Raw genomic sequence first — 23,172 nt, 5'->3', positions numbered from 1 at the left:
TGAGCTAAAGAGGCGCGGCCTAGCGGTACTTTTGCGTACTTCATCCTTACGGTCGTCTGGATCATCAGACTTCAGCTGACAACACTTCATATTACCGTCTAATATTTGCAGCTATGGCGACCCATTACTGCTTGGCTACACATCTGAGACGTGAAGGAAGTGCTCTCCAAATAACACCACTTGCATTTCAGAACATGTCTTTCACACATGTCTACAAAATCACCTTCACCTTCAAATACAGTTTCGTAGCGACTGACGGAGACGTAGGCAAAGTTTAAAGTTGCTATTTCCATTACATCACGTTAATCAGAAAAACGGTAAGTTACATCTGCAGAGGAACAAAATTCCGCTCCTCCCCACGTGGGGCTCGAACCCACGACCCTGGGATTAAGAGCCTTATGCTCTACCGACTGAGCGAGCCGCGCTGCCTCGGTGAGTATATGCCGGTTAGCACGTCACACAGTACTCGTTTGGGTTGATTGGTCCCATACAGAACCTCCCCATGTTGCCTAATGTTTTCCTAACGTCACACTCGTCACGTAGTTCACTTTTATTTCATAATCATTTCTGAGAGGTAACAGAATTGCATGACAACCTGCAGAGCTAGTTTCGTCAAAATTAACACACATACTTGATGTGACTCATAAGCCGAACGAGTTACTTTCCGACGTTATTTTAGATGTGCAAGTGCCAGTCAAAAACATGCGGCGACGGCAATATGCAAACCAATTCGCTAGTTAACACCGGTCTTGTTGTGCGTGTTTCAAGCTCAAGAGCATCTTCAAGCAGAAAATGGTCAACAGCAACGTTCACACGGTTTCGTACTGCTCAAGTGCTACACTAAAACGGTATGTTTCTTTTTCAGATCTGGAAAAACACGACCGAGAGAGGAATCAAACACGCAATCTTCGGATACGAAGTCCGACGCCTTATCCATTAGGCCACACGGTCACTGACAATCAAGTGGAACTTATATACGACTCATCTCAAAACGCTCACACCACTAAGGAGTTGTGTTTTCGTTCTACACAGACGCTGCCCCTTGCTCTTTCCCACCCATTTGATACATTCAACCTGCTACGAGACCTACCAAATATAGACTGGGAAACTAAACCACACACTTTGTGCATTCGGAAATGTAAGGCAGGGCGTCCCTCGCCGCATTTGCTACGATGTCCATTTGCTACTTCTGCAGAAGTGGCGGCGGCGACGACGACGACGACAACCGCGGAAGGCTCTGAGATATGTGAGAAATACATCTATAAAATATATTTCAGACTGTCCCATCCCACCTTATGCTGTACCGCTTTGGCAAATGCTATATCTTCGCCATTCGCCTTAATCACATCTGAGAGTAATTCTTAATAAAACGCCTCTCGCTAATTGTTAGTCATCCCAGATACTGTTTGCTATAAGGCCACGATGCGCAACTGATATCCAAAATTCGTCTGCCTCCTGTGAGGATCGAACTCACGACCCCTGGTTTACTAGACCAGTGCTCTGGCACTGAGCTAAAGAGGCGCGGCCTAGCGGTACTTTTGCGTACTTCATCCTTACGGTCGTCTGGATCATCAGACTTCAGCTGACAACACTTCATATTGCCGTCTAATATTTGCAGCTATGGCGACCCATTACTGCTTGCCTACACATCTGACACGTAAAGGAAGTGCTCTCCAAATAACACCACTTGCATTTCAGAACATGTCTTTCACACATGTCTACAAAATCACCTTCACCTTCAAATACAGTTTCGTAGCGACTGACGGAGACGTAGGCAAAGTTTAAAGTTGCTATTTCCATTACATCACGTTAATCAGAAAAACGGTAAGTTACATCTGCAGAGGAACAAAATTCCGTTCCTCCCCACGTGGGGCTCAAACCCACGACCCTGGGATTAAGAGCCTTATGCTCTACCGACTGAGCGAGCCGCGCTGCCTCGGTGAGTATATGCCGGTTAGCACGTCACACAGTACTCGTTTGGGTTGATTGGTCCCATACAGAACCTCCCCATGTTGCCTAATGTTTTCCTAACGTCACACTCGTCACGTAGTTCACTTTTATTTCATAATCATTTCTGAGAGGTAACAGAATTGCATGACAACCTGCAGAGCTAGTTTCGTCAAAATTAACCCACATACTTGATGTGACTCATAAGCCGAACGAGTTACTTTCCGACGTTATTTTAGATGTGCAAGTGCCAGTCAAAAACACGCGGCGACGGCAATATGCAAACCAATTCGCTAGTTAACACCGGTCTTGTTGTGCGTGTTTCAAGCTCAAGAGCATCTTCAAGCAGAAAATGGTCAACTGCAACGTTCACACGGTTTCGTACTGCTCAAGTGCTACACTAAAACGGTATGTTTCTTTTTCAGATCTGGAAAAACACGACCGAGAGAGGAATCAAACACGCAATCTTCGGATACGAAGTCCGACGCCTTATCCATTAGGCCACACGGTCACTGACAAATAAGTGGAACTTATATACGACTCATCTCAAAACGCTCACACCACTAAGGAGTTGTGTTTTCGTTCTACACAGACGCTGCCCCTTGCTCTTTCCCACCCATTTGATACATTCAACCTGCTACGAGACCTACCAAATATAGACTGGGAAACTAAACCACACACTTTGTGCATTCGGAAATGTAAGGCAGGGCGTCCCTCGCCGCATTTGCTACGATGTCCATTTGCTACTTCTGCAGAAGTGGCGGCGGCGACGACGACGACGACGACGACAACCGCGGTAGGCTCTGAGATATGTGAGAAATACATCTATAAAATATATTTCCGACTGTCCCATCCCACCTTATGCTGTACCGCTTTGGCAAATGCTATATCTGCGCCATTCGCCTTAATCACATCTTAGAGTAATTCTTAATAAAACGCCTCTCGCTAATTGTTAGTCATCCCAGATACTGTTTGCTATAAGGCCACGACACGCAACTGATATCCAAAATTCGTCTGCCTCCTGCGAGGATCGAACTCACGACCCCTGGTTTACTAGACCAGTGCTCTGCCACTGAGCTAAAGAGGCGCGGCCTAGCGGTACTTTTGCGTACTTCATCCTTACGGTCGTCTGGATCATCAGACTTCAGCTGACAACACTTCATATTACCGTCTAATATTTGCAGCTATGGCGACCCATTACTGCTTGCCTACACATCTGACACGTAAAGGAAGTGCTCTCCAAATAACACCACTTGCATTTCAGAACATGTCTTTCACACATGTCTACAAAATCACCTTCACCTTCAAATACAGTTTCGTAGCGACTGACGGAGACGTAGGCAAAGTTTAAAGTTGCTATTTCCATTACATCACGTTAATCAGAAAAACGGTAAGTTACATCTGCAGAGGAACAAAATTCCGTTCCTCCCCACGTGGGGCTCGAACCCACGACCCTGGGATTAAGAGCCTTATGTTCTACCGACTGAGCTAGCCGCGCTGCCTCGGTGAGTATATGCCGGTTAGCACGTCACACAGTACTCGTTTGGGTTGATTGGTCCCATACAGAACCTCCCCATGTTGCCTAATGTTTTCCTAACGTCACACTCGTCACGTAGTTCACTTTTATTTCATAATCATTTCTGAGAGGTAACAGAATTGCATGACAACCTGCAGAGCTAGTTTCGTCAAAATTAACACACATACTTGATGTGACTCATAAGCCGAACGAGTTACTTTCCGACGTTATTTTAGATGTGCAAGTGCCAGTCAAAAACACGCGGCGACGGCAATATGCAAACCAATTCGCTAGTTAACACCGGTCTTGCTGTGCGTGTTTCAAGCTCAAGAGCATCTTCAAGCAGAAAATGGTCAACAGCAACGTTCACACGGTTTCGTACTGCTCAAGTGCTACACAAAAACGGTATGTTTCTTTTTCAGATCTGGAAAAACACGACCGAGAGAGGAATCAAACACGCAATCTTCGGATACGAAGTCCGACGCCTTATCCATTAGGCCACACGGTCACTGACAAACAAGTGGAACTTATATACGACTCATCTCAAAACGCTCACACCACTAAGGAGTTGTGTTTTCGTTCTACACAGACGCTGCCCCTTGCTCTTTCCCACCCATTTGATACATTCAACCTGCTACGAGACCTACCAAATATAGACTGGGAAACTAAACCACACACTTTGTGCATTCGGAAATGTAAGGCAGGGCGTCCCTCGCCGCATTTGCTACGATGTCCATTTGCTACTTCTGCAGAAGTGGCGACGACGACGACGACGACGACGACAACCGCGGAAGGCTCTGAGATATGTGAGAAATACATCTATAAAATATGTTTCAGACTGTCCCATCCCACCTTATGCTGTACCGCTTTGGCAAATGCTTTATCTGCGCCATTCGCCTTAATCACATCTGAGAGTAATTCTTAATAAAACGCCTCTCGCTAATTGTTAGTCATCCCAGATACTGTTTGCTATAAGGCCACGACGCGCAACTGATATCCAAAATTCGTCTGCCTCCTGTGAGGATCGAACTCACGACCCCTGGTTTACTAGACCAGTGCTCTGCCACTGAGCTAAAGAGGCGCGGCCTAGCGGTACTTTTGCGTACTTCATCCCTACGGTCGTCTGGATCATCAGACTTCAGCTGACAACACTTCATATTACCGTCTAATATTTGCAGCTATGGCGACCCATTACTGCTTGCCTACACATCTGACACGTAAAGGAAGTGCTCTCCAAATAACACCACTTGCATTTCAGAACATGTCTTTCACACATGTCTACAAAATCACCTTCACCTTCAAATACAGTTTCGTAGCGACTGACGGAGACGTAGGCAAAGTTTAAAGTTGCTATTTCCATTACATCACGTTAATCAGAAAAACGGTAAGTTACATCTGCAGAGGAACAAAATTCCGTTCCTCCCCACGTGGGGCTCGAACCCACGACCCTGGGATTAAGAGCCTTATGTTCTACCGACTGAGCTAGCCGCGCTGCCTCGGTGAGTATATGTCGGTTAGCACGTCACACAGTACTCGTTTGGGTTGATTGGTCCCATACAGAACCTCCCCATGTTGCCTAATGTTTTCCTAACGTCACACTCGTCACGTAGTTCACTTTTATTTCATAATCATTTCTGAGAGGTAACAGAATTGCATGACAACCTGCAGAGCTAGTTTCGTCAAAATTAACACACATACTTGATGTGACTCATAAGCCGAACGAGTTACTTTCCGACGTTATTTTAGATGTGCAAGTGCCAGTCAAAAACCCGCGGCGACGGCAATATGCAAACCAATTCGCTAGTTAACACCGGTCTTGTTGTGCGTGTTTTAAGCTGAAGAGCATCTCCAAGCAGAAAATGGTTAACAGCAACATTCACACGGTTTCGTACTGCTCAAGTGCTACACTAAAACGGTATGTTTCTTTTTCAGATCTGGAAAAACACGACCGAGAGAGGAATCAAACACGCAATCTTCGGATACGAAGTCCGACGCCTTATCCATTAGGCTACACGGTCACTGACAAACAAGTGGAACTTATATACGACTCATCTCAAAACGCTCACACCACTGAGGAGTTGTGTTTTCGTTCTACACAGACGCTGCCCCTTGCTCTTTCCCACCCATTTGATACATTCAACCTGCTACGAGCCCTACCAAATATAGACTGGGAAACTAAACCACACACTTTGTGCATTCGGAAATGTAAGGCAGGGCGTCCCTCGCCGCATTTGCTACGATGTCCATTTGCTACTTCTGCAGAAGTGGCGACGACGACGACGACGACGACGACGACAACCGCGGAAGGCTCTGAGATATGTGAGAAATACATCTATAAAATATATTTCAGACTGTCCCATCCCACCTTATGCTGTACCGCTTTGGCAAATGCTTTATCTGCGCCATTCGCCTTAATCACATCTGAGAGTAATTCTTAATAAAACGCCTCTCGCTAATTGTTAGTCATCCCAGATACTGTTTGCTATAAGGCCACGACACGCAACTGATATCCAAAATTCGTCTGCCTCCTGTGAGGATCGAACTCACGACCCCTGGTTTACTAGACCAGTGCTCTGCCACTGAGCTAAAGAGGCGCGGCCTAGCGGTACTTTTGCGTACTTCATCCTTACGGTCGTCTGGATCATCAGACTTCAGCTGACAACACTTCATATTACCGTCTAATATTTGCAGCTATGGCGATCCATTACTGCTTGGCTACACATCTGACACGTAAAGGAAGTGCTCTCCAAATAACACCACTTGCATTTCAGAACATGTCTTTCACACATGTCTACAAAATCACCTTCACCTTCAAATACAGTTTCGTAGCGACTGACGGTGACGTAGGCAAAGTTTAAAGTTGCTATTTCCATTACATCACGTTAATCAGAAAAACGGTAAGTTACATCTGCAGAGGAACGAAATTCCGTTCCTCCCCACGTGGGGCTCGAACACACGACCCTGGGATTAAGAGCCTTATGTTCTACCGACTGAGCTAGCCGCGCTGCCTCGGTGAGTATATGCCGGTTAGCACGTCACATAGTACTCGTTTGGGTTGATTGGTCCCATACAGAACCTCCCCATGTTGCCTAATGTTTTCCTAACGTCACACTCGTCACGTAGTTCACTTTTATTTCATAATCATTTCTGAGAGGTAACAGAATTGCATGACAACCTGCAGAGCTAGTTTCGTCAAAATTAACACACATACTTGATGTGACTCATAAGCCGAACGAGTTACTTTCCGACGTTATTTTAGATGTGCAAGTGCCAGTCAAAAACATGCGGCGACGGCAATATGCAAACCAATTCGCTAGTTAACACCGGTCTTGTTGTGCGTGTTTCAAGCTCAAGAGCATCTTCAAGCAGAAAATGGTCAACAGCAACGTTCACACGGTTTCGTACTGCTCAAGTGCTACACTAAAACGGTATGTTTCTTTTTCAGATCTGGAAAAACACGACCGAGAGAGGAATCAAACACGCAATCTTCGGATACGAAGTCCGACGCCTTATCCATTAGGCCACACGGTCACTGACAATCAAGTGGAACTTATATACGACTCATCTCAAAACGCTCACACCACTGAGGAGTTGTGTTTTCGTTCTACACAGACGCTGCCCCTTGCTCTTTCCCACCCATTTGATACATTCAACCTGCTACGAGACCTACCAAATATAGACTGGGAAACTAAACCACACACTTTGTGCATTCGGAAATGTAAGGCAGGGCGTCCCTCGCCGCATTTGCTACGATGTCCATTTGCTACTTCTGCAGAAGTGGCGGCGGCGACGACGACGACGACGACGACGACGACGACGACGACGACGACGACAACCGCGGAAGGCTCTGAGATATGTGAGAAATACATCTATAAAATATATTTCAGACTGTCCCATCCCACCTTATGCTGTACCGCTTTGGCAAATGCTTTATCTGCGCCATTCGCCTTAATCACATCTGAGAGTAATTCTTAATAAAACGCCTCTCGCTAATTGTTAGTCATCCCAGATACTGTTTGCTATAAGGCCACGACACGCAACTGATATCCAAAATTCGTCTGCCTCCTGTGAGGATCGAACTCACGACCCCTGGTTTACTAGACCAGTGCTCTGCCACTGAGCTAAAGAGGCGCGGCCTAGCGGTACTTTTGCGTACTTCATCCTTACGGTCGTCTGGATCATCAGACTTCAGCTGACAACACTTCATATTACCGTCTAATATTTGCAGCTATGGCGATCCATTACTGCTTGGCTACACATCTGACACGTAAAGGAAGTGCTCTCCAAATAACACCACTTGCATTTCAGAACATGTCTTTCACACATGTCTACAAAATCACCTTCACCTTCAAATACAGTTTCGTAGCGACTGACGGTGACGTAGGCAAAGTTTAAAGTTGCTATTTCCATTACATCACGTTAATCAGAAAAACGGTAAGTTACATATGCAGAGGAACGAAATTCCGTTCCTCCCCACGTGGGGCTCGAACCCACGACCCTGGGATTAAGAGCCTTATGTTCTACCGACTGAGCTAGCCGCGCTGCCTCGGTGAGTATATGCCGGTTAGCACGTCACATAGTACTCGTTTGGGTTGATTGGTCCCATACAGAACCTCCCCATGTTGCCTAATGTTTTCCTAACGTCACACTCGTCACGTAGTTCACTTTTATTTCATAATCATTTCTGAGAGGTAACAGAATTGCATGACAACCTGCAGAGCTAGTTTCGTCAAAATTAACCCACATACTTGATGTGACTCATAAGCCGAACGAGTTACTTTCCGACGTTATTTTAGATGTGCAAGTGCCAGTCAAAAACCCGCGGCGACGGCAATATGCAAACCAATTCGCTAGTTAACACCGGTCTTGTTGTGCGTGTTTTAAGCTGAAGAGCATCTCCAAGCAGAAAATGGTCAACAGCAACATTCACACGGTTTCGTACTGCTCAAGTGCTACACTAAAACGGTATGTTTCTTTTTCAGATCTGGAAAAACACGACCGAGAGAGGAATCAAACACGCAATCTTCGGATACGAAGTCCGACGCCTTATCCATTAGGCCACACGGTCACTGACAAACAAGTGGAACTTATATACGACTCATCTCAAAACGCTCACACCACTGAGGAGTTGTGTTTTCGTTCTACACAGACGCTGCCCCTTGCTCTTTCCCACCCATTTGATACATTCAACCTGCTACGAGACCTACCAAATATAGACTGGGAAACTAAACCACACACTTTGTGCATTCGGAAATGTAAGGCAGGGCGTCCCTCGCCGCATTTGCTACGATGTCCATTTGCTACTTCTGCAGAAGTGGCGGCGGCGACGACGACGACGACAACCGCGGAAGGCTCTGAGATATGTGAGAAATACATCTATAAAATATATTTCAGACTGTCCCATCCCACCTTATGCTGTACCGCTTTGGCAAATGCTATATCTTCGCCATTCGCCTTAATCACATCTGAGAGTAATTCTTAATAAAACGCCTCTCGCTAATTGTTAGTCATCCCAGATACTGTTTGCTATAAGGCCACGATGCGCAACTGATATCCAAAATTCGTCTGCCTCCTGTGAGGATCGAACTCACGACCCCTGGTTTACTAGACCAGTGCTCTGCCACTGAGCTAGAGAGGCGCGGTATAGCGGTACTTTTGCGTACTTCATCCTTACGGTCGTCTGGATCATCAGACTTCAGCTGACAACACTTCATATTGCCGTCTAATATTTGCAGCTATGGCGACCCATTACTGCTTGCCTACACATCTGACACGTAAAGGAAGTGCTCTCCAAATAACACCACTTGCATTTCAGAACATGTCTTTCACACATGTCTACAAAATCACCTTCACCTTCAAATACAGTTTCGTAGCGACTGACGGAGACGTAGGCAAAGTTTAAAGTTGCTATTTCCATTACATCACGTTAATCAGAAAAACGGTAAGTTACATCTGCAGAGGAACAAAATTCCGTTCCTCCCCACGTGGGGCTCAAACCCACGACCCTGGGATTAAGAGCCTTATGCTCTACCGACTGAGCGAGCCGCGCTGCCTCGGTGAGTATATGCCGGTTAGCACGTCACACAGTACTCGTTTGGGTTGATTGGTCCCATACAGAACCTCCCCATGTTGCCTAATGTTTTCCTAACGTCACACTCGTCACGTAGTTCACTTTTATTTCATAATCATTTCTGAGAGGTAACAGAATTGCATGACAACCTGCAGAGCTAGTTTCGTCAAAATTAACCCACATACTTGATGTGACTCATAAGCCGAACGAGTTACTTTCCGACGTTATTTTAGATGTGCAAGTGCCAGTCAAAAACACGCGGCGACGGCAATATGCAAACCAATTCGCTAGTTAACACCGGTCTTGTTGTGCGTGTTTCAAGCTCAAGAGCATCTTCAAGCAGAAAATGGTCAACTGCAACGTTCACACGGTTTCGTACTGCTCAAGTGCTACACTAAAACGGTATGTTTCTTTTTCAGATCTGGAAAAACACGACCGAGAGAGGAATCAAACACGCAATCTTCGGATACGAAGTCCGACGCCTTATCCATTAGGCCACACGGTCACTGACAAACAAGTGGAACTTATATACGACTCATCTCAAAACGCTCACACCACTAAGGAGTTGTGTTTTCGTTCTACACAGACGCTGCCCCTTGCTCTTTCCCACCCATTTGATACATTCAACCTGCTACGAGACCTACCAAATATAGACTGGGAAACTAAACCACACACTTTGTGCATTCGGAAATGTAAGGCAGGGCGTCCCTCGCCGCATTTGCTACGATGTCCATTTGCTACTTCTGCAGAAGTGGCGGCGGCGACGACGACGACGACGACGACAACCGCGGTAGGCTCTGAGATATGTGAGAAATACATCTATAAAATATATTTCCGACTGTCCCATCCCACCTTATGCTGTACCGCTTTGGCAAATGCTATATCTGCGCCATTCGCCTTAATCACATCTTAGAGTAATTCTTAATAAAACGCCTCTCGCTAATTGTTAGTCATCCCAGATACTGTTTGCTATAAGGCCACGACACGCAACTGATATCCAAAATTCGTCTGCCTCCTGCGAGGATCGAACTCACGACCCCTGGTTTACTAGACCAGTGCTCTGCCACTGAGCTAAAGAGGCGCGGCCTAGCGGTACTTTTGCGTACTTCATCCTTACGGTCGTCTGGATCATCAGACTTCAGCTGACAACACTTCATATTACCGTCTAATATTTGCAGCTATGGCGACCCATTACTGCTTGCCTACACATCTGACACGTAAAGGAAGTGCTCTCCAAATAACACCACTTGCATTTCAGAACATGTCTTTCACACATGTCTACAAAATCACCTTCACCTTCAAATACAGTTTCGTAGCGACTGACGGAGACGTAGGCAAAGTTTAAAGTTGCTATTTCCATTACATCACGTTAATCAGAAAAACGGTAAGTTACATCTGCAGAGGAACAAAATTCCGTTCCTCCCCACGTGGGGCTCGAACCCACGACCCTGGGATTAAGAGCCTTATGTTCTACCGACTGAGCTAGCCGCGCTGCCTCGGTGAGTATATGCCGGTTAGCACGTCACACAGTACTCGTTTGGGTTGATTGGTCCCATACAGAACCTCCCCATGTTGCCTAATGTTTTCCTAACGTCACACTCGTCACGTAGTTCACTTTTATTTCATAATCATTTCTGAGAGGTAACAGAATTGCATGACAACCTGCAGAGCTAGTTTCGTCAAAATTAACACACATACTTGATGTGACTCATAAGCCGAACGAGTTACTTTCCGACGTTATTTTAGATGTGCAAGTGCCAGTCAAAAACACGCGGCGACGGCAATATGCAAACCAATTCGCTAGTTAACACCGGTCTTGCTGTGCGTGTTTCAAGCTCAAGAGCATCTTCAAGCAGAAAATGGTCAACAGCAACGTTCACACGGTTTCGTACTGCTCAAGTGCTACACTAAAACGGTATGTTTCTTTTTCAGATCTGGAAAAACACGACCGAGAGAGGAATCAAACACGCAATCTTCGGATACGAAGTCCGACGCCTTATCCATTAGGCCACACGGTCACTGACAAACAAGTGGAACTTATATACGACTTATCTCAAAACGCTCACACCACTAAGGAGTTGTGTTTTCGTTCTACACAGACGCTGCCCCTTGCTCTTTCCCACCCATTTGATACATTCAACCTGCTACGAGACCTACCAAATATAGACTGGGAAACTAAACCACACACTTTGTGCATTCGGAAATGTAGGCAGGGCGTCCCTCGCCGCATTTGCTACGATGTCCATTTGCTACTTCTGCAGAAGTGGCGACGACGACGACGACGACGACGACGACGACGACAACCACGGAAGGCTCTGAGATATGTGAGAAATACATCTATAAAATATGTTTCAGACTGTCCCATCCCACCTTATGCTGTACCGCTTTGGCAAATGCTTTATCTGCGCCATTCGCCTTAATCACATCTGAGAGTAATTCTTAATAAAACGCCTCTCGCTAATTGTTAGTCATCCCAGATACTGTTTGCTATAAGGCCACGACGCGCAACTGATATCCAAAATTCGTCTGCCTCCTGTGAGGATCGAACTCACGACCCCTGGTTTACTAGACCAGTGCTCTGCCACTGAGCTAAAGAGGCGCGGCCTAGCGGTACTTTTGCGTACTTCATCCCTACGGTCGTCTGGATCATCAGACTTCAGCTGACAACACTTCATATTACCGTCTAATATTTGCAGCTATGGCGACCCATTACTGCTTGCCTACACATCTGACACGTAAAGGAAGTGCTCTCCAAATAACACCACTTGCATTTCAGAACATGTCTTTCACACATGTCTACAAAATCACCTTCACCTTCAAATACAGTTTCGTAGCGACTGACGGAGACGTAGGCAAAGTTTAAAGTTGCTATTTCCATTACATCACGTTAATCAGAAAAACGGTAAGTTACATCTGCAGAGGAACAAAATTCCGTTCCTCCCCACGTGGGGCTCGAACCCACGACCCTGGGATTAAGAGCCTTATGTTCTACCGACTGAGCTAGCCGCGCTGCCTCGGTGAGTATATGTCGGTTAGCACGTCACACAGTACTCGTTTGGGTTGATTGGTCCCATACAGAACCTCCCCATGTTGCCTAATGTTTTCCTAACGTCACACTCGTCACGTAGTTCACTTTTATTTCATAATCATTTCTGAGAGGTAACAGAATTGCATGACAACCTGCAGAGCTAGTTTCGTCAAAATTAACACACATACTTGATGTGACTCATAAGCCGAACGAGTTACTTTCCGACGTTATTTTAGATGTGCAAGTGCCAGTCAAAAACCCGCGGCGACGGCAATATGCAAACCAATTCGCTAGTTAACACCGGTCTTGTTGTGCGTGTTTTAAGCTGAAGAGCATCTCCAAGCAGAAAATGGTTAACAGCAACATTCACACGGTTTCGTACTGCTCAAGTGCTACACTAAAACGGTATGTTTCTTTTTCAGATCTGGAAAAACACGACCGAGAGAGGAATCAAACACGCAATCTTCGGATACGAAGTCCGACGCCTTATCCATTAGGCTACACGGTCACTGACAAACAAGTGGAACTTATATACGACTCATCTCAAAACGCTCACACCACTGAGGAGTTGTGTTTTCGTTCTACACAGACGCTGCCCCTTGCTCTTTCCCACCCATTTGATACATTCAACCTGCTACGAGCCCTACCAAATATAGACTGGGAAACTAAACCACACACTTTGTGCATTCGGAAATGTAAGGCAGGGCGTCCCTCGCCGCATTTGCTACGATGTCCATTTGCTACTTCTGCAGAAGTGGCGGCGGCGACGACGACGACGACAACCGCGGAAGGCTCTGAGATATGTGAGAAATACATCTATAAAATATATTTCAGACTGTCCCATCCCACCTTATGCTGTACCGCTTTGGCAAATGCTATATCTGCGCCATTCGCCTTAATCACATCTGAGAGTAATTCTTAATAAAACGCCTCTCGCTAATTGTTAGTCATCCCAGATACTGTTTGCTATAAGGCCACGATGCGCAACTGATATCCAAAATTCGTCTGCCTCCTGTGAGGATCGAACTCACGACCCCTGGTTTACTAGACCAGTGCTCTGCCACTGAGCTAAAGAGGCGCGGCCTAGCGGTACTTTTGCGTACTTCATCCTTACGGTCGTCTGGATCATCAGACTTCAGCGGACAACAATTCATATTACCGTCTAATATTTGCAGCTATGGCGACCCATTACTGCTTGGCTACACATCTGAGACGTAAAGGAAGTGCTCTCCAAATAACACCACTTGCATTTCAGAACATGTCTTTCACACATGTCTACAAAATCACCTTCACCTTCAAATACAGTTTCGTAGCGACTGACGGAGACGTAGGCAAAGTTTAAAGTTGCTATTTCCATTACATCACGTTAATCAGAAAAACGGTAAGTTACATCTGCAGAGGAACAAAATTCCGTTCCTCCCCACGTGGGGCTCGAACCCACGACCCTGGGATTAAGAGCCTTATGCTCTACCGACTGAGCGAGCCGCGCTGCCTCGGTGAGTATATGCCGGTTAGCACGTCACACAGTACTCGTTTGGGTTGATTGGTCCCATACAGAACCTCCCCATGTTGCCTAATGTTTTCCTAACGTCACACTCGTCACGTAGTTCACTTTTATTTCATAATCATTTCTGAGAGGTAACAGAATTGCATGACAACCTGCAGAGCTAGTTTCGTCAAAATTAACACACATACTTGATGTGACTCATAAGCCGAACGAGTTACTTTCCGACGTTATTTTAGATGTGCAAGTGCCAGTCAAAAACATGCGGCGACGGCAATATGCAAACCAATTCGCTAGTTAACACCGGTCTTGTTGTGCGTGTTTCAAGCTCAAGAGCATCTTCAAGCAGAAAATGGTCAACAGCAACGTTCACACGGTTTCGTACTGCTCAAGTGCTACACTAAAACGGTATGTTTCTTTTTCAGATCTGGAAAAACACGACCGAGAGAGGAATCAAACACGCAATCTTCGGATACGAAGTCCGACGCCTTATCCATTAGGCCACACGGTCACTGACAAACAAGTGGAACTTATATACGACTCATCTCAAAACGCTCACACCACTGAGGAGTTGTGTTTTCGTTCTACACAGACGCTGCCCCTTGCTCTTTCCCACCCATTTGATACATTCAACCTGCTACGAGACCTACCAAATATAGACTGGGAAACTAAACCACACACTTTGTGCATTCGGAAATGTAAGGCAGGGCGTCCGTCGCCGCATTTGCTACGATGTCCATTTGCTACTTCTGCAGAAGTGGCGGCGGCGACGACGACGACGACGACGACGACGACAACCGCGGAAGGCTCTGAGATATGTGAGAAATACATCTATAAAATATGTTTCAGACTGTCCCATCCCACCTTATGCTGTACCGCTTTGGCAAATGCTTTATCTGCGCCATTCGCCTTAATCACATCTGAGAGTAATTCTTAATAAAACGCCTCTCGCTAATTGTTAGTCATCCCAGATACTGTTTGCTATAAGGCCACGACGCGCAACTGATATCCAAAATTCGTCTGCCTCCTGTGAGGATCGAACTCACGACCGCTGGTTTACTAGACCAGTGCTCTGCCACTGAGCTAAAGAGGCGCGGCCTAGCGGTACTTTTGCGGACTTCATCCTTACGGTCGTCTGGATCATCAGACTTCAGCTGACAACACTTCATATTACCGTCTAATATTTGCAGCTATGGCGACCCATTACTGCTTGACTACACATCTGACACGTAAAGGAAGTGCTCTCCAAATAACACCACTTGCATTTCAGAACATTTCTTTCACACATGTCTACAAAATCACCTTCACCTTCAAATACAGTTTCGTAGCGACTGACGGAGACGTAGGCAAAGTTTAAAGTTGCTATTTCCATTACATCACGTTAATGAGAAAAGCGGTAAGTTACATCTGCAGAGGAACAAAATTCCGTTCCTCCCCACGTGGGGCTCGAACCCACGATCCTGGGATTAAGAGCCTTATGTTCTACCGACTGAGCTAGCCGCGCTGCCTCGGTGAGTATATGCCGGTTAGCACGTCACACAGTACTCGTTTGGGTTGATTGGTCAAATACAGAACCTCCCCATGTTGCCTAATGTTTTCCTAACGTCACACTCGTCACGTAGTTCACTTTTATTTCATAATCATTTCTGAGAGGTAACAGAATTGCATGACAACCTGCAGAGCTAGTTTCGTCAAAATTAACACACATACTTGATGTGACTCATAAGCCGAACGAGTTACTTTCCGACGTTATTTTAGATGTGCAAGTGCCAGTCAAAAACCCGCGGCGACGGCAATATGCAAACCAATTCGCTAGTTAACACCGGTCTTGTTGTGCGTGTTTTAAGCTGAAGAGCATCTCCAAGCAGAAAATGGTCAACAGCAACATTCACACGGTTTCGTACTGCTCAAGTGCTACACTAAAACGGTATGTTTCTTTTTCAGATCTGGAAAAACACGACCGAGAGAGGAATCAAACACGCAATCTTCGGATACGAAGTCCGACGCCTTATCCATTAGGCCACACGGTCACTGACAAACAAGTGGAACTTATATACGACTCATCTCAAAACGCTCACACCACTGAGGAGTTGTGTTTTCGTTCTACACAGACGCTGCCCCTTGCTCTTTCCCACCCATTTGATACATTCAACCTGCTACGAGACCTACCAAATATAGACTGGGAAACTAAACCACACACTTTGTGCATTCGGAAATGTAAGGCAGGGCGTCCGTCGCCGCATTTGCTACGATGTCCATTTGCTACTTCTGCAGAAGCGACGACGACGACGACGACGACGACGACGACGACGACGACAACCGCGGAAGGCTCTGAGATATGTGAGAAATACATCTATAAAATAGATTTCAGACTGTCCCATCCCACCTTATGCTGTACCGCTTTGGCAAATGCTTTATCTGCGCCATTCGCCTTAATCACATCTGAGAGTAATTCTTAATAAAACGCCTCTCGCTAATTGTTAGTCATCCCAGATACTGTTTGCTATAAGGCCACGACGCGCAACTGATATCCACGACGCGCAACTGATATCCAAAATTCGTCTGCCTCCTGTGAGGATCGAACTCACGACCGCTGGTTTACTAGACCAGTGCTCTGCCACTGAGCTAAAGAGGCGCGGCCTAGCGGTACTTTTGCGTACTTCATCCTTACGGTCGTCTGGATCATCAGACTTCAGCTGACAACACTTCATATTACCGTCTAATATTTGCAGCTATGGCGACCCATTACTGCTTGGCTACACATCTGACACGTAAAGGAAGTGCTCTCCAAATAACACCACTTGCATTTCAGAACATTTCTTTTACACATGTCTACAAAATCACCTTCACCTTCAAATACAGTTTCGTAGCGACTGACGGAGACGTAGGCAAAGTTTAAAGTTGCTATTTCCATTACATCACGTTAATGAGAAAAACGGTAAGTTACATCTGCAGAGGAACAATATTCCGTTCCTCCCCACGTGGGGCTCGAACCCACGACCCTGGAATTAAGAGCCTTATGTTCTACCGACTGAGCTAGTCGCGCTGCCTCGGAGAGTATATGGCGGTTAGCACGTCACGCAGTACTCGTTTGGGTTGATTGGTCCCATACAGAACCTCCCCATGTTGCCTAATGTTTTCCTAACGTCACACTCGTCACGTAGTTCACTTTTATTTCATAATCATTTCTGAGAGGTAACAGAATTGCATGACAACCTGCAGAGCTAGTTTCGTCAAAATTAACCCACATACTTGATGTGACTCATAAGCCGAACGAGTTACTTTCCGACGTTATTTTAGATGTGCAAGTGCCAGTCAAAAACCCGCGGCGACGGCAATATGCAAACCAATTCGCTAGTTAACACCGGTCTTGTTGTGCGTGTTTTAAGCTGAAGAGCATCTCCAAGCAGAAAATGGTTAACAGCAACATTCACACGGTTTCGTACTGCTCAAGTGCTACACTAAAACGGTATGTTTCTTTTTCAGATCTGGAAAAACACGACCGAGAGAGGAATCAAACACGCAATCTTCGGATACGAAGTCCGACGCCTTATCCATTAGGCCACACGGTCACTGACAAACAAGTGGAACTTATATACGACTCATCTCAAAACGCTCACACCACTGAGGAGTTGTGTTTTCGTTCTACACAGACGCTGCCCCTTGCTCTTTCCCACCCATTTGATACATTCAACCTGCTACGAGACCTACCAAATATAGACTGGGAAACTAAACCACACACTTTGTGCATTCGGAAATGTAAGGCAGGGCGTCCCTCGCCGCATTTGCTACGATGTCCATTTGCTACTTCTGCAGATGTGGCGGCGGCGACGACGACGACGACGACGACGACGACGACGACGACAACAACCGCGGAAGGCTCTGAGATATGTGAGAAATACATCTATAAAATATATTTCAGACTGTCCCATCCCACCTTATGCTGTACCGCTTTGGCAAATGCTTTATCTGCGCCATTCGCCTTAATCACATCTGAGAGTAATTCTTAATAAAACGCCTCTCGCTAATTGTTAGTCATCCCAGATACTGTTTGCTATAAGGCCACGACGCGCAACTGATATCCACGACGCGCAACTGATATCCAAAATTCGTCTGCCTCCTGTGAGGATCGAACTCACGACCGCTGGTTTACTAGACCAGTGCTCTGCCACTGAGCTAAAGAGGCGCGGCCTAGCGGTACTTTTGCCTACTTCATCCTTAGGGTCGTCTGGATCATCAGACTTCAGCTGACAACACTTCATATTACCGTCTAATATTTGCAGCTATGGCGACCCATTACTGCTTGGCTACACATCTGACACGTAAAGGAAGTGCTCTCCAAATAACACCACTTGCATTTCAGAACATTTCTTTTACACATGTCTACAAAATCACCTTCACCTTCAAATACAGTTTCGTAGCGTCTGACGGAGACGCAGGCAAAGTTTAAAGTTGCTATTTCCATTACATCACGTTAATCAGAAAAACGGTAAGTTACATCTGCAGAGGAACAAACTTCCGTTCCTCCCCACGTGGGGCTCGAACCCACGACCCTGGAATTAAGAGCCTTATGTTCTACCGACTGAGCTAGTCGCGCTGCCTCGGTGAGTATATGCCGGTTAGCACGTCACGCAGTACTCGTTTGGGTTGATTGGTCCCATACAGAACCTCCCCATGTTGCCTAATGTTTTCCTAACGTCACACTCGTCACGTAGTTCACTTTTATTTCATAATCATTTCTGAGAGGTAACAGAATTGCATGACAATCTGCAGAGCTAGTTTCGTCAAAATTAACACACATACTTGATGTGACTCATAAGCCGAACGAGTTACTTTCCGACGTTATTTTAGATGTGCAAGTGCCAGTCAAAAACCCGCGGCGACGGCAATATGCAAACCAATTCGCTAGTTAACACCGGTCTTGTTGTGCGTGTTTTAAGCTGAAGAGCATCTCCAAGCAGAAAATGGTTAACAGCAACATTCACACGGTTTCGTACTGCTCAAGTGCTACACTAAAACGGTATGTTTCTTTTTCAGATCTGGAAAAACACGACCGAGAGAGGAATCAAACACGCAATCTTCAGATACGAAGTCCGACGCCTTATCCATTAGGCCACACGGTCACTGACAAACAAGTGGAACTTATATACGACTCATCTCAAAACGCTCACACCACTGAGGAGTTGTGTTTTCGTTCTACACAGACGCTGCCCCTTGCTCTTTCCCACCCATTTGATACATTCAACCTGCTACGAGACCTACCAAATATAGACTGGGAAACTAAACCACACACTTTGTGCATTCGGAAATGTAAGGCAGGGCGTCCCTCGCCGCATTTGCTACGATGTCCATTTGCTACTTCTGCAGAAGTGGCGGCGGCGACGACAACGACGACGACGACAACCGCGGAAGGCTCTGAGATATGTGAGAAATACATCTATAAAATATATTTCAGACTGTCCCATCCCACCTTATGCTGTACCGCTTTGGCAAATGCTTTATCTGCGCCATTCGCCTTAATCACATCTGAGAGTAATTCTTAATAAAACGCCTCCCGCTAATTGTTAGTCATCCCAGATACTGTTTGCTATAAGGCCACGACGCGCAACTGATATCCAAAATTCGTCTGCCTCCTGTGAGGATCGAACTCACGACCCCTGGTTTACTAGAGCAGTGCTCTGCCACTGAGCTAAAGAGGCGCGGCCTAGCGGTACTTTTGCGTACTTCATCCTTACGGTCGTCTGGATCATCAGACTTCAGCTGACAACACTTCATATTACCGTCTAATATTTGCAGCTATGGCGACCCATTACTGCTTGACTACACATCTGACACGTAAAGGAAGTGCTCTCCAAATAACACCACTTGCATTTCAGAACATGTCTTTCACACATGTCTACAAAATCACCTTCACCTTCAAATACAGTTGCGTAGCGACTGACGGAGACATAGGCAAAGCTTAAAGTTGCTATTTTCATTACATCACGTTAATCAGAAAAACGGTAAGTTACATCTGCAGAGGAACAAAATTCCGTTCCTCCCCACGTGGGGCTCGAACCCACGACCCTGGGATTAAGAGCCTTATGTTCTACCAACTGAGCTAGCCGCGCTGCCTCGGTGAGTATATGCCGGTTAGCACGTCACACAGTACTCGTTTGGGTTGATTGGTCCCATACAGAACCTCCCCATGTTGCCTAATGTTTTCCTAACGTCACACTCGTCACGTAGTTCACTTTTATTTCATAATCATTTCTGAGAGGTAACAGAATTGCATGACAACCTGCAGAGCTAGTTTCGTCAAAATTAACGCACATACTTGATGTGACTCATAAGCCGAACGAGTTACTTTCCGACGTTATTTTAGATGTGCAAGTGCCAGTCAAAAACCCGCGGCGACGGCAATATGCAAACCAATTCGCTAGTTAACACCGGTCTTGTTGTGCGTGTTTTAAGCTGAAGAGCATCTCCAAGCAGAAAATGGTCAACAGCAACATTCACACGGTTTCGTACTGCTCAAGTGCTACACTAAAACGGTATGTTTCTTTTTCAGATCTGGAAAAACACGACCGAGAGAGGAATCAAACACGCAATCTTCGGATACGAAGTCCGACGCCTTATCCATTAGGACACACGGTCACTGACAAACAAGTGGAACTTATATACGACTCATCTCAAAATGCTCACACCACTGAGGAGTTGTGTTTTCGTTCTACACAGACGCTGCCCCTTGCTCTTTCCCACCCATTTGATACATTCAACCTGCTACGAGACCTACCAAATATAGACTGGGAAACTAAACCACACACTTTGTGCATTCGGAAATGTAAGGCAGGGCGTCCCTCGCCGCATTTGCTACGATGTCCATTTGCTACTTCTGCAGAAGTGGCGGCGGCGGCGACGACGACGACGACAACGACGACGACAACTGCGGAAGGCTCTGAGATATGTGAGAAATACATCTATAAAATATATTTCAGACTGTCCCATCCCACCTTATGCTGTACCGCTTTGGCAAATGCTTTATCTGCGCCATTCGCCTTAATCACATCTGAGAGTAATTCTTAATAAAACGCCTCTCGCTAATTGTTAGTCATCCCAGATACTGTTTGCTATAAGGCCATGACGCACAACTGATATCCAAAATTCGTCTGCCTCCTGTGAGGATCGAACTCACGACCGCTGGTTTACTAGACCAGTGCTCTGCCACTGAGCTAAAGAGGCGCGGCCTAGCGGTACTTTTGCGGACTTCATCCTTACGGTCGTCTGGATCATCAGACTTCAGCTGACAACACTTCATATTACCGTCTAATATGTGCAGCTATGGCGACCCATTACTGCTTGGCTACACATCTGACACGTAAAGGAAGTGCTCTCCAAATAACACCACTTGCATTTCAGAACATTTCTTTCACACATGTCTACAAAATCACCTTCACCTTCAAATACAGTTTCGTAGCGACTGACGGAGACGTAGGCAAAGTTTAAAGTTGCTATTTCCATTACATCACGTTAATGAGAAAAACGGTAAGTTACATCTGCAGAGGAACAAAATTCCGTTCCTCCCCACGTGGGGCTCGAACCCACGATCCTGGGATTAAGAGCCTTATGTTCTACCGACTGAGCTAGCCGCGCTGCCTCGGTGAGTAAATGCCGGTTAGCACGTCACACAGTACTCGTTTGGGTTGATTGGTCCCATACAGAACCTCCCCATGTTGCCTAATGTTTTCCTAACGTCACACTCGTCACGTAGTTCACTTTTATTTCATAATCATTTCTGAGAGGTAACAGAATTGCATGACAACCTGCAGAGCTAGTTTCGTCAAAATTAACACACATACTTGATGTGACTCATAAGCCGAACGAGTTACTTTCCGACGTTATTTTAGATGTGCAAGTGCCAGTCAAAAACCCGCGGCGACGGCAATATGCAAACCAATTCGCTAGTTAACACCGGTCTTGTTGTGCGTGTTTTAAGCTGAAGAGCATCTCCAAGCAGAAAATGGTCAACAGCAACATTCACACGGTTTCGTACTGCTCAAGTGCTACACTAAAACGGTATGTTTCTTTTTCAGATCTGGAAAAACACGACCGAGAGAGGAATCAAACACGCAATCTTCGGATACGAAGTCCGACGCCTTATCCATTAGGCCACACGGTCACTGACAAACAAGTGGAACTTATATACGACTCATCTCAAAACGCTCACACCACTGAGGAGTTGTGTTTTCGTTCTACACAGACGCTGCCCCTTGCTCTTTCCCACCCATTTGATACATTCAACCTGCTACGAGACCTACCAAATATAGACTGGGAAACTAAACCACACACTTTGTGCATTCGGAAATGTAAGGCAGGGCGTCCGTCGCCGCATTTGCTACGATGTCCATTTGCTACTTCTGCAGAAGTGGCGGCGGCGGCGGCGACGACGACGACGACGACGACGACGACAACAACGACAACCGCGGAAGGCTCTGAGATATGTGAGAAATACATCTATAAAATATATTTCAGACTGTCCCATCCCACCTTATGCTGTACCGCTTTGGCAAATGCTTTATCTGCGCCATTCGCCTTAATCACATCTGAGAGTAATTCTTAATAAAACGCCTCTCGCTAATTGTTAGTCATCCCAGATACTGTTTGCTATAAGGCCACGACGCGCAACTGATATCCACGACGCGCAACTGATATCCAAAATTCGTCTGCCTCCTGTGAGGATCGAACTCACGACCGCTGGTTTACTAGACCAGTGCTCTGCCACTGAGCTAAAGAGGCGCGGCCTAGCGGTACTTTTGCGTACTTCATCCTTACGGTCGTCTGGATCATCAGACTTCAGCTGACAACACTTCATATTACCGTCTAATATTTGCAGCTATGGCGACCCATTACTGCTTGGCTACACATCTGACACGTAAAGGAAGTGCTCTCCAAATAACACCACTTGCATTTCAGAACATTTCTTTTACACATGTCTACAAAATCACCTTCACCTTCAAATACAGTTTCGTAGCGACTGACGGAGACGTAGGCAAAGTTTAAAGTTGCTATTTCCATTACATCACGTTAATGAGAAAAACGGTAAGTTACATCTGCAGAGGAACAATATT

General features: G+C 46.0%; 16 non-coding genes across 16 annotated transcripts in view; all 16 read right to left on the bottom strand.

The window, feature by feature from the left end:
- Trnat-agu (transfer RNA threonine (anticodon AGU)) overlaps positions 1–14 on the bottom strand; it is a 72-nt gene extending 58 nt beyond the window's left edge. The window contains exon 1 of the tRNA in view: positions 1–14. This exon is cut by the window's left edge and continues 58 nt beyond it. This is a non-coding gene — a tRNA (tRNA-Thr).
- Positions 15–1,449: 1,435 nt separating this feature from the next.
- Trnat-agu (transfer RNA threonine (anticodon AGU)) lies at positions 1,450–1,521 on the bottom strand. Its single transcript has one exon. It is a non-coding gene; the product is annotated as a tRNA-Thr (tRNA).
- Positions 1,522–2,962: 1,441 nt separating this feature from the next.
- Positions 2,963–3,034, bottom strand: Trnat-agu (transfer RNA threonine (anticodon AGU)). The gene has a single exon. It is a non-coding gene; the product is annotated as a tRNA-Thr (tRNA).
- A 1,438-nt stretch (positions 3,035–4,472) lies between these two features.
- Positions 4,473–4,544, bottom strand: Trnat-agu (transfer RNA threonine (anticodon AGU)). The gene has a single exon. It is a non-coding gene; the product is annotated as a tRNA-Thr (tRNA).
- Positions 4,545–5,985: 1,441 nt separating this feature from the next.
- On the bottom strand, positions 5,986–6,057 carry Trnat-agu (transfer RNA threonine (anticodon AGU)). The gene has a single exon. It is a non-coding gene; the product is annotated as a tRNA-Thr (tRNA).
- A 1,465-nt stretch (positions 6,058–7,522) lies between these two features.
- On the bottom strand, positions 7,523–7,594 carry Trnat-agu (transfer RNA threonine (anticodon AGU)). The gene has a single exon. It is a non-coding gene; the product is annotated as a tRNA-Thr (tRNA).
- A 1,435-nt stretch (positions 7,595–9,029) lies between these two features.
- Trnat-agu (transfer RNA threonine (anticodon AGU)) lies at positions 9,030–9,101 on the bottom strand. The gene has a single exon. It is a non-coding gene; the product is annotated as a tRNA-Thr (tRNA).
- Positions 9,102–10,542: 1,441 nt separating this feature from the next.
- Trnat-agu (transfer RNA threonine (anticodon AGU)) lies at positions 10,543–10,614 on the bottom strand. The gene has a single exon. It is a non-coding gene; the product is annotated as a tRNA-Thr (tRNA).
- A 1,446-nt stretch (positions 10,615–12,060) lies between these two features.
- On the bottom strand, positions 12,061–12,132 carry Trnat-agu (transfer RNA threonine (anticodon AGU)). The gene has a single exon. It is a non-coding gene; the product is annotated as a tRNA-Thr (tRNA).
- A 1,435-nt stretch (positions 12,133–13,567) lies between these two features.
- Positions 13,568–13,639, bottom strand: Trnat-agu (transfer RNA threonine (anticodon AGU)). Its single transcript has one exon. It is a non-coding gene; the product is annotated as a tRNA-Thr (tRNA).
- Positions 13,640–15,086: 1,447 nt separating this feature from the next.
- Positions 15,087–15,158, bottom strand: Trnat-agu (transfer RNA threonine (anticodon AGU)). Its single transcript has one exon. It is a non-coding gene; the product is annotated as a tRNA-Thr (tRNA).
- Positions 15,159–16,628: 1,470 nt separating this feature from the next.
- On the bottom strand, positions 16,629–16,700 carry Trnat-agu (transfer RNA threonine (anticodon AGU)). The gene has a single exon. It is a non-coding gene; the product is annotated as a tRNA-Thr (tRNA).
- Positions 16,701–18,179: 1,479 nt separating this feature from the next.
- Trnat-agu (transfer RNA threonine (anticodon AGU)) lies at positions 18,180–18,251 on the bottom strand. The gene has a single exon. It is a non-coding gene; the product is annotated as a tRNA-Thr (tRNA).
- Positions 18,252–19,692: 1,441 nt separating this feature from the next.
- Positions 19,693–19,764, bottom strand: Trnat-agu (transfer RNA threonine (anticodon AGU)). The gene has a single exon. It is a non-coding gene; the product is annotated as a tRNA-Thr (tRNA).
- Positions 19,765–21,214: 1,450 nt separating this feature from the next.
- On the bottom strand, positions 21,215–21,286 carry Trnat-agu (transfer RNA threonine (anticodon AGU)). Its single transcript has one exon. It is a non-coding gene; the product is annotated as a tRNA-Thr (tRNA).
- A 1,482-nt stretch (positions 21,287–22,768) lies between these two features.
- Trnat-agu (transfer RNA threonine (anticodon AGU)) lies at positions 22,769–22,840 on the bottom strand. Its single transcript has one exon. It is a non-coding gene; the product is annotated as a tRNA-Thr (tRNA).
- Positions 22,841–23,172: the final 332 nt, after the last annotated feature.

The sequence above is a fragment of the Schistocerca gregaria genome, chromosome 4 (genome assembly GCF_023897955.1).
Source record: "Schistocerca gregaria isolate iqSchGreg1 chromosome 4, iqSchGreg1.2, whole genome shotgun sequence".
NCBI lineage: Eukaryota > Metazoa > Arthropoda > Insecta > Orthoptera > Acrididae > Schistocerca > Schistocerca gregaria.
Note: the sequence above shows the minus strand (reverse complement) of the source record. Positions and strands in the feature narration are given on the sequence as shown.